This window comes from Coregonus lavaretus (assembly GCF_964263955.1).
Source record: "Coregonus lavaretus genome assembly, chromosome: 6".
Lineage (NCBI taxonomy): Eukaryota > Metazoa > Chordata > Actinopteri > Salmoniformes > Salmonidae > Coregonus > Coregonus lavaretus.
In genome coordinates this window covers 37,264,028-37,269,642 of record NC_139993.1, presented here as the reverse complement: position 1 = coordinate 37,269,642, position 5,615 = coordinate 37,264,028, and the positions used below count along the sequence as shown (strand labels likewise).

The following is a 5,615-nucleotide window of genomic DNA, read 5'->3' as shown; positions in this document are numbered from 1 at the left end:
TGATCAAAGCATGGATATGAAGGATCATAACTTGTTGTTTCTTGACCTGTCCGCTGGGAGAATATCTCAGAAGGCAAATAAACACCATCCGAGCATGAATGTTATTTTGTGTGAGTCATTTCAAAGTGGATTCGATGGTTGGGGTATGGGCGTACATTTGATTTGAGGAATGACTCACACGGTGCAAAATACTTGTTGCAAAAAGTAGAGACAGAGAGAGGCAATCATTTGAATAGCAATAAGTATGGTAGGTAGTATGGTAGGCTACCAAGGACATGACACACAAGGAGACAGTTAAGTGTGTTTCTAGCCTAAAACTAGTAATTTATCTTGGCATTTACTGTGTAATGTAACCAAAAAAGTGCTAAAACAAACCATGTCATTTCAACCCAAAAAATCCATGTGATGACATTGAATCAAAGTGGAAAACTAATTGGATTTGCAAAAATCATAAGATCATTTCCTATTTTTTTTCACCCAACTTTTAACCTAAATCCAATGACATGGTGAAATTATTTGTTGATTTCACGTTGAATTCACGTTCGTTTGCAACTCAACCAAATGTATGAATGAATTTATAAAATAAAAATTAATAAAAATTAATGAATGAAAAATAAATATCGTATCAAATCGCCAATTGGCAACCCATCCCTTATGGGATTAATTGACACATAAACAAACATTACAATAATTCACTGTGATGATTCAGTGATAATTCTTCTTCCGGTGTTCTCTGCAGTGCGCATCGCATAAAGAGTGAAAAAAAATGTAACATCAATACACAATAGTAAATAAGGTTATCCAAACAATAATTATATCCCTAGAGCAGTAAACAAATATACATTCATATTTATACACACACATACATATACACCCACATACATAACATATACGGATAAATAAATACAGAAAAATGAAACATTTGAACCCAGTCTGGCACAAGGAGTAGATTCATGTGGGATTCAAAACTAGATGTTGAACTGACGTCTCACATAGAAAACTACAGACACAGACTACCGGAGTCCAATTAAAAATACCTCCCCAGCCCCGCTACAGTAAGTGATACCTTGCTCTATTTATCTAGTCCAACTTCAGCATCCCACCAGACATTTGGCCTCTCATGACTCTCTTACAAATTGCTTGAGAATGGGTTTGGGAATATGGGATGAACCCGCCCTATTCCAGGTTGGAGAGAAGTGAGTTGAACGTTTCCGAGAAGTCACTGAAGGACCACGAAAAAGTTTGACGGATGTGAGACGACTCTTTTGGAGTTGTGGGCTTTATCGGAATGAAACTTTAGCGCGAATTAGCCTACAATAACAGGCGTATTCATATAGCCTACTTTGAATGTCTGGAATAAAATATGTAATCGATGCCACGACGCGATGAATGTTTGGTTATTGAAGCACCGCTTTTGAAATGACCACATCTGTCAAAGAGCTATAGAAAATATACATGTACTACAAATGATTTGCGATGGAGTTGTAAACTGTCTGACAGGTAAGATTGATTGATCTTTATAATTTGAACTAAATTAACCTTTTCACAACAATGATGAAAATACTCTTTCATTCCAGTGACATGTGTGGCACAGTGAGCGTAAATGTTTCAAACGTTATAATAAGGATTTAAAAGTGCCTCTAAGTAATTATGGAACATTCATTACATCTTCAATCTTATTCTATTAAGATGGGAAGACTGGGAGAAACACATTATTTCATGTTCTTAAATAACTTATTTGAATACAAATATAAATAATATTACATAAAAAATCTAATCTTAAATGGCATTAATGATTATTCATAATGATTAATTTATACATTACCATATAATGTACATTTTAGGCTACTAAAAGTTTTCAAACTAACCTGAAATGTGACACAAAACTATCGAATCAGTGTATTATTATAATTATTTGACTAACTTCCCATGAGTTTAATCAACATATTTAATATTTCAATCAGAATAAAGTTCTTACTTAATTAGCAATACTCATTTTAACACATTTTATCCAACAGCTCCCTATAAAGAGTGTGATAACAACAGTGCCAGATGTCAGTAGATCCTCTGTCTGCAGTCTGCTGTGTTGTGGCGCCCTCTGCTGTGTGAAGGGAGAAGGCCAGGGCCAGGCAGGATGGAGAATGTGTTTGAGGAGGGAATGAACCCTGTGATCGTGGCCCACTACAACCACTCTGGGAAGTGGGATCGGCCGAGGAGCAGTGGGGCCTGTAAGACTGCTGTCCTCCTCCTCATCTGTGTCCTCATCGTGCTGGAGAACGTTACAGTGTTGCTGGCGTTATGGAGGAACAAACGCTTCCACAGCCGCATGTACTTCCTCATCGGTAACCTGGCCCTATCTGACATGCTGGCCGGGGTGGCCTATGTGGTCAACATTTTCACCTCTGGCGGCAAGACCTTCTTTCTGACACCGGCCCAGTGGCTAGCAAGAGAGGGCAGCATGTTCGTGGCCCTCAGCGCCTCCACCTTCAGCCTGCTGGCCATCGGCATCGAGAGACACATGACCATGGTGCGGCTGCGTCCGTGCGAGGCAGCGGGGCGGGGGAGGTTACTGGGGCTGCTGGGGGCATGCTGGGCTGTGTCAGTGCTGCTCAGCGCCCTGCCCTCCCTGGGCTGGAACTGCCTGGAACACCTGGCCTCCTGCTCCACCGTGCTGCCCCTCTATGACAAGAGCTACGTGGCCTTCTGCATCAGTGTGTTCAGCGCCCTGCTGGTGGCCATTATCATCCTCTACATCCGCATCTACCGCTTGGTGACGTCCAGTGGGCGGAGAGTGAGCAGCAGGCCCTCGGAGCGCTCGCTGGCCCTGCTGAGGACGGTGGTGATAGTTCTGGGGGTGTTTGTGATGTGCTGGGCCCCACTGTTCCTGCTGCTGCTGCTGGATGTGGGCTGCAGCCCAGAGCGCTGCCCGGTGCTCTACCATGTGGACTGGTTCATCGCCCTGGCCGTGCTCAATTCAGCCGTCAACCCCCTCATCTACACACTGTCCAGCATGGAGATGAGAGCAGCCTTCTTCAGGCTGCTGTGCTGCTGTCAGCCTCACCTGGAGGCCCCAGCCCCCATTGCAGGCAACACCCACCTGGGGACAGTCATCCCCACGGCCGAGAACAGCAAATCCAGTGTGGGTGGAGGAGGGAGTGAGATAACGGGGGCTGCCAAGTCTCTGACCCGGGGGAAGGTGACCACACCGCTGAACTCTAATAACCAGCACGAGACCCCTCCAACCCCTCTGGGCTGGCCGACCTGGTGTCAGCGGTGCTGGTCAAGGCTGGTGCACTGCCCTCCCTCAGCAAGTTCTGACTTGACAGTTAATTCACTGTAGACTGGTCCTAGATCTGTATGTGCTCTAGTAGTCTAGCCAACTCCTCTGACTATCGGTGTCATGCCATGTCTGTCATAGTTGGCTAAAGCACATGCAGATCTGGGACCAGGCTAGATTCACACTGCATGGCTAACTGGCAACGCTGGGTGGGCATTGTACAGGCATGAACACTGGGGAAATGTCAGTATGTATTGGTGAAAGTATTGACTGAGTAGACCTTGGGTAGACACTCAGATGAGGTTTGTACTGATGAACTTGTTGTAAAGCAGGGGCTCCCACGTTTATTTGTCCCGGGACCTCTTTTTGATATATATATATAGATATATATATATGTTTTGCAACCACACAATGTAAAAAAAAAAAAAAGGTGATGTAATCAACGGCCAATGACAGTCTATTACAAATCAGTCTGACAGTATTTGTGACAGTATTTCAATCTGAAGTTCCTATGCAAAGCCCTCACTCTGTCACTCAGAATCTTATTCCAGCGTCTGCTTGCCAGCTGTAAAACTTTGCCAGTGGGTGTGTGTGTGTGTGTAGGCTATCTGCCCCTCCCCTTTGAAGCATAGGTTACTGTAGCATACAGACGACGTTACAAGCGTAATTCAGATATTAGAGAGAGATGTTTAATTGGAGAAGAATGGATTGACTTTTTCAATGCTAGTTAAGGATACTATAGTTATCGCATTTCACATTGGATTTATTAACTACAAAAAGGTAAGACGTGGTTTTAATTATTGCGCTGCTCTGTACACACAAGCTTGATAGCTTACTAACGTTTGCTCTGCTCCAACGTTAATAAACCAACTCGGAAGTTGAAAGACATTTAAAGTTCCTCCATAGAAGCCGCTCCTCCGTATGTATAATTCTGAGGGCCTAATTCAGATAATGCATGTCATAACAAGATGCCCAGCGCTTCAAGGCAAGCTTCCTCCATTCTCTCTCACCCTCAAAATTTCAATTGCGTCTCGTGCCCTACACTGAGACTGGCAACACATTGTGTGTTTGTGTTTCATTATGATTAAACCATGCTGTTACAGTAAAATAAAATTTGCTCTTAACGACTTTCCTATACAGATTAAATCGCTTACCCGCTCCACAGCAAGCTGCTTTATCCGCACATATTGTTTAAGTAATTTAATGTTGAGCTAAATGTAAAAAAAGATATACACTACAAAAGTATGTGGACACCCCTTCAAATTAGTGAATTCGGCTATTTCAGTCACGCCCTTGCTGACAGGTGTAGAAAATCGAGCACACAGCTAAGCAATCTCCATAGACAAACATTGGCAGTAGAATGGCCCATACTGAAGAGCTCAGTGACTTTCAATGTGGCAACGTCATAGGATGACATCTTTCCAACAAGTCAGTTCGTCAAATCTGGGTTTGGCAGATGCATAGTGCCAACTGTAAAGTATGGTGGAGGAGGAATAATGGTCTGGGGCTGTTTTTCATGGTTCGGGCTAGGCCCCTTAGTTCCAGTGAAGGGAAATCTTAACGCTACAGCATACAATTACATTCTAGATGATTATGTGCTTCCAACTTTGTGGCAACGGTTTGGAGAAGGTCCTTTCCTGTTTCAGTATGACAATGCCCCCGTGCACAAAGCGAGGTCCATACAGAAATGGTTTGTCGAGATCGGTGTATCAGTGCCCGACCTCACGAATGCCCTTGTGGCTGAATGAAAGCAAGTCCCTGCAGCAATGTTCCAACATCTAGTGGAAAGCCTTCCCAAAAGAGTGGAGGCTGTTATAGCAGCAAAGGGGGGAGCAACTCCATATTAATGCCCATGATTTTGGAATGAGATGTTCGACAAACAGGTATCCACATACTTTTGGTCATGTAGTGTATAACGTTGATGGTTATTGTCTTCCCATTTCTCTCAATGGCATTATGGATGATGCTATTGAGCTCAAATGTGAAATTCCTGTAGATACTCTTGCACTGAGTTGGGTTTTGTGTTCCCACAGAACAGTGCCACAATGAAAGATTATGATTCAGGAAGAATGCAAAGAAGAGGCTAAAACTGTGTTCTAGTTGACTTGAAGAGGGGGAGGCCATCAATGATAAATGATGGCCTCCCCCTCTTAAACCATTTCAGAGTTTTAAAAAATAACAGAAAGGAACAATATAAAACGGTACTGTTTTTGGTTTGAACCGGTTCAGAACTTTATTTTGCTGGTCGAAACATTGGAACGGAAAAAAAAAAATTATGCTTCTGTTCAAAACTAAATGATTGGAAAATAATTGTGGTTTCTAACCCGTGGTTTGAGGT

General features: G+C 43.1%; 1 pseudogene across 1 annotated transcript; it reads left to right on the top strand.

Moving 5' to 3' along the window:
* Nucleotides 1–1,203: 1,203 nt before the first annotated feature.
* Nucleotides 1,204–5,355, top strand: LOC311130608 (sphingosine 1-phosphate receptor 3-like; annotated as a pseudogene). Its single transcript, XR_014615342.1, has 2 exons — nucleotides 1,204–1,500; nucleotides 2,019–5,355. The product of XR_014615342.1 is annotated as a sphingosine 1-phosphate receptor 3-like (transcript).
* The last annotated feature ends 260 nt before the right edge of the window (nucleotides 5,356–5,615 follow it).